Here is a 5,426-nt window from a genome sequence, read left to right as displayed (position 1 = left end):
TATTTTAAAATTCGTTTAAGGCCTAGTTTTTCTACATTTATACCAGGTTTTTTTTAGCAGTTTTTTCTAGTCTCAAATACTTTGATTCTTATAAAATCACATGACAGTATGTAAACATTAATACGTTGATATGTATGTTGAGGGGGGTAAGGTTACCTTACATTATGGCCTGTGTCGTTAGTTAAATTTTGTGTCCCCATCATTGACATCCGCTATTTTAAAATTAATTTTAACTTAAGAACGTATAAATAAATGATTATATGGTTATTTAGACTATAAATAATCTAAAATAATTTTAAACAATGCAATTACATAAAAAAAAAACATTGAGAAATCTAGATTTGAAAATAAGGTCTTTCTTAACAATATTGTTAAGAAATTACAAACGTATAAGCAGTTTTGGCCTACTTGAAAAAATGAAATTTTTTAGCCGTAAATAGTTTATACCTTGGAATTAAATTTTACTATTTTTTAATTTTAAAACATGTAAAATTGTCATGAAATGTCAACAATTGTGATTATTAACAGATTTTAATAATAAAATAATAAAATTAAAAAGGGTGTCAATAGTGGGGACCCTGTCAATAAAAGGGATTTTATCTGATGCAATTTTCTTTCAGTGAAAGATCTTAAAATGAACAAAAAAGTAATCAGAAATTAGTTAATTTCCAAACTAACTAACAATTTTTCTATTTAAAAAATAATTAACGAATCAACTGACCTGGAAACCTTGTAGGAAATGCGAAAACAATCGAATTGGTATTATGGTATCGGGAGAAATAAATATATCGAGAGTTTTGAAACAAAATTATTTTCGATAGAATTATTATGTTTCCGTCTGAACAACCATCTTTTGTATCTTATGCATGCCCGTTTCGAGTACCTTCTTTTATGACTCTCCAGCCGTTGAGGACATAAATGCAGCCTCTTGTTTCGTCACAACTCTGGGACTCGGGCCAGCATCTGTTTCGACTTTAAATACTTTACTTCACTACTTTTCTTTTTTTTCTTATATGAAATATTGTGTCAACTATTTCAAATAACATTTCCATAAATTTTTATAATATCTTCAACAACGAGGCGAAAAAAATCTTTGTACTCCTCAAGCGTCAGTCTACCAGGATCCTTCTTATCTGACGTGTAACTGCGTAAGGCTTAGTTATGTTGAGAGCTCATCAAGTTACATATTCTATTATAACAAGTACGTTATATACAATTACATTGAATCTCATCTTACAAGATCATTTATTTATCAATAGCTAATTTTGAAACTACTGAAAAAAATTTTATCTGACATAATTCTTCATAAATTCTCTCAAATTTAATGCGATAATTTAAAAAAATAATTTTTTTATACTATTAGTTTGTTTGAAAAAATATACAATAAAAAAAGGCAAAAAAGAATGCCAACAGCACGTGGTGTTCCCAAGCGGTCACCCATCCAAGTACTAACCACGCTCAATGCTGCTTAACTTCAGTGATCGGACGAGAACTGGTTTTTTCAGCATGATATGGCCGTTGACAAAGAACTCTTCACTTGAGTTTCTATATTAAGTTTTCGGTAAGCATACAGATTATATTATTTAATCAATTCAAAAAATCTAATAAGGACCCGTGTAATGTGTCGCAACAGCAGAAAGTTCCAGGATTTGACTTGAATGTCTAAATTTTTTCCCAAAGATAGAAACAAATCATCCACCTACACGGAGAGAAAAATGTGGAAATCCAAATTCCAAATTTTAATGAAATGTTTTCCTATACCATTTTAGGAGCGATTACTTAGATTATGGGAATTCTACCCATAATTTTTGGGAAATGTTTCTATAATTATGGAAATGGTTCCTATAATTATAAGAACCATACCTATAATTATTGCTATAATATCGGCATGATTTCGTTAATATTATGGGAATGGTTCCCATAGTATATAAGAATCGTTTCTATAATATTATAGGAACCATTCCCATAATATTATAGTGATGATGCCTATAATATTGAAGTAATATTTTTTTCATCAATAGTTTTCAAGTAATATTTAACATTATTTAAGATATGTAAAATAAGTAATATTGTTCATATAAACAATAAAAGTTACTTACAGTCGAATCGCGTTATGAGTCCGGCTTGTTTTCTTTGTTTTTTAATCAGACTCGCGTTAATAAGAGAGAGACACAAGGAGGGCTCATAACGCGACTCGACTGTACCTAAAAATGGATTTAATACATTTTCAACGTATGAATTGTAAATAAATAATTTGTTTTAAAAATAAAATGAAATTGTACAAATAAACAATGAATTTCCATATCCATTTTGTTCTTGTAATTGTATAGTGAGAAAATATCCCTTTTATTAGAGAAAGTTTAGAATTGCTACATTATTTTTGAATATTATCTAACACAATAATAACTGAGTTGGAATAAACAATTTAAGATTAAGTACACACGTGAATAAAAATTATGAAAAAATAATTTTTTTCACTCTACGGAATAATTAATTTTCATTTACAAAAAAAAATTTATTAGCAAAAAAATATATAATAATTACTTTATATTTTTGAAGTGGTTACTTCATTATTATGAAAATAAACATTTTTCTATTATTATGTGCGCCATTCCTATAATATTATAAGAACCATTCCCATAATATTATAGTGATAGCGCACATATAATATAGGAACCATAACCATAATATATTGGAGCTATTCCATTATTGTATAGGAACCTTTCCAATAAACTATGGGTGTAGTTCCCATAATTGAGCATAGGATTGATACCTATAATGATCATTTTATTATAGGAATCATTCCTATAATTTTTGGATAGGTTCCTATAGATTTCTCTCCGTGTACTTAAAAGAATTTTATCAGACATAATTCTTCATAAACTCTCTCAAATTTAAAGCGATAATTCAAAAAAATAATTTTTAAGTAATATTAGTTTGTTTGAAAAAATATACAATTAAAAAAGGCAAAAAAGAATGCCAACAGCACGTGGTGTTCCCAAGCGGTCACCCATCCAAGTACTAACCACGCTCAATGCTGCTTAACTTCAGTGATCGGACGAGAACTGGTTTTTTCAGCATGATATGGCCGTTGACAAAGAACTCTTCACTTGAGTTTCTATATTAAGTTTTCGGTAAGCATACAGATTATATTATTTAATCAATTCAAAAAATCTAATAAAGACATGTGTAATGTGTCGCAACGGCAGAAAATTCCACGATTGGACATGAATGTCTAAATTTTTTCCCAAAGAAACAAATTATCCTCTACCTAGTAGAGCAGATACAATTTTTTTCATAACAAGATTTATTAATATCCAGACGTAAAATTAATTGATAGAGATTACGATATATTAAACTTTGTCATCGCTGTAATTCCTCACAGTTTCTTATTAAAGTTTGTTCAAATAAATATTTATTATTCAATATATATTTGTGTATATAAAAGAAATCATTTATCTTCGTGATTTAAGAGATTATTCAATTTTATTTCGTCATAGTAATTAATAATTTTGATGTTGGAAGCATTGCACACCCTTACGGGATATTTTGGATAAAATTTATGGGGAATCAACTGTGTTTCTCCCTTTCACATTCTACCCGTGTTATACGTAGAATGAAAACAGTAAAGTGATTTATGAGTATACATAGTAACGGCAGGATAAATCGAGGGTAGAAGAAGATTTTACGTAGCTCCATATATTTTATGTATTAGTGCCATGTCATTCCTTCATGCATCTGCATAACACATCAAATGTTATCTCTTATTCATTTCTTGAAATATATCTTTTGATTTTATCATTTAAACATTAATAATAATTACTAAAGGTGTTTTCATGACCGAATTGTATATATATAATGAGTGTTTTTTCATGCCGTCTAGGTCAAATAACTAGTAGATGTTGTTCAAGTCAAGAGATGGATACTTCCATCTTCCCTTATTGGTTGAGAGATATCCTCTCTGTATATAAGTTCGATGGAAATCCATCAAACTTGAATACTAGTAAAGCTGTAAGCTTGTAGTATCCATTCGAGTACTAAAGTTATCAGGGAGATCCAGGTTCGATTCCTGGCTTGGCAACCAACCCCATTTATTTTTTCGAAAGTCTGTCTTTACTCTCATTCAAAATAATTTCTTTCATTTCTTTCAATTAATTAACATCTTTAGTACTCCAATGGATACTACAAGCTTACAGCTTTACTAGTATTCAAGTTTGATGGATTTCCATCGAACTTATATACAGAGAGGATATCTCTCAACCAATAAGGGAAGATGGAAGTATCCATCTCTTGACTTGAACAACATCTACTAGTTATTTGACCTAGACGGCATGAAAAAACACTCATTAATAATAATTTACCAATTAATTGCACACCCCATCATTTCTATTAACATTTATTGCACGCCTCATAACGCGAAACTTCAAATACTTCTTTTATATCGTTTTTGAACTTATATGATGACATGAGTACATATATAGTATCGAGCTGAGTTTTCCCAGAGATAGGAAAATTCCCAATATAATATTCTAGTCTGTATTTCTATTACACGGAAAAAACGAGATTTAACTGGTTTCCATGTTGGACGGAACCTAGTTCCATCTATAGTGAAAAAAATTTACAAATGGTTACTACTTCTATGTAGACTGTAGTAGGTACAGTTTTCGTTTATTTCAGTTCAATCCGAGATGGGGCTCAGAGCCATCTGAGATTTATTTGTCTTAGATGGTTGTCAGTACCGCGCGCATGCTTGTCAGTCCCATCTTACATAGAAGTGGCGTATATTTGGAATTTAACTAGAATCTATCTGCCGATAGTACCTATTTTTACATTATCATTTTCAAGGGCATTTTGCAATCAAATATATATGAATAATAAGTATATTATAATGAATAAAACAGATTATAATTTTATTCCAAATAAAAAAACTAAGCCTTAATAAGTTTTAAAAAAAAAAAATAAATTTAAAAGAAAAATTTTTAATTTAAAATTAAAAAATTAAAAAAAAAAATTTTAATTTCAGTGTGGTACTATTTTTTAAAACAAGATGACGATTGGTATTCATCAACATCTTATTTTAAAAAATAGTACCACACTGAAATTAAAATTTTTTTTTTATTTTTTAATTTTAAATTTAAAATTTTTTTTTTTAATTTTTAATTTTTTTTTTTAATTTTAAATTAAAATTTTTTTTTTAAATTTATTAATTTAAGGATTAGTTTTTTGATTTGGAATAAAATTATAATGTGTATTATTCATTATAATATACTTATTATTCATATATATTTGATTGAAAAATGCCCTTGAAAATGATAATGTAAAAATAGGTACTATCTGCAGATAGATTCTAGTTAAATTCCAAATGGACGCCACTTCTATGTAAGATGAGACTGACGAGCATGCGCGTGGTGCTGACAACCATCTGA

The 5,426-nt window shown here is 28.5% G+C and overlaps 2 non-coding genes across 2 annotated transcripts; both read right to left on the bottom strand.

Annotated features, from left to right (window-relative positions):
• Positions 1 to 1,404: 1,404 nt before the first annotated feature.
• Positions 1,405 to 1,523, bottom strand: LOC123271107. The gene has a single exon (XR_006510784.1). It is a non-coding gene; the product is annotated as a 5S ribosomal RNA (ribosomal RNA).
• A 1,454-nt stretch (positions 1,524 to 2,977) lies between these two features.
• LOC123271097 lies at positions 2,978 to 3,096 on the bottom strand. Its single transcript, XR_006510777.1, has one exon. It is a non-coding gene; the product is annotated as a 5S ribosomal RNA (ribosomal RNA).
• Between the last annotated feature and the right edge of the window lie 2,330 nt (positions 3,097 to 5,426).

This window comes from Cotesia glomerata, linkage group LG8, assembly GCF_020080835.1.
Source record: "Cotesia glomerata isolate CgM1 linkage group LG8, MPM_Cglom_v2.3, whole genome shotgun sequence".
Taxonomy (NCBI): Eukaryota; Metazoa; Arthropoda; class Insecta; order Hymenoptera; family Braconidae; genus Cotesia; species Cotesia glomerata.
This window is presented reverse-complemented; position numbering and strand designations above follow the sequence as displayed.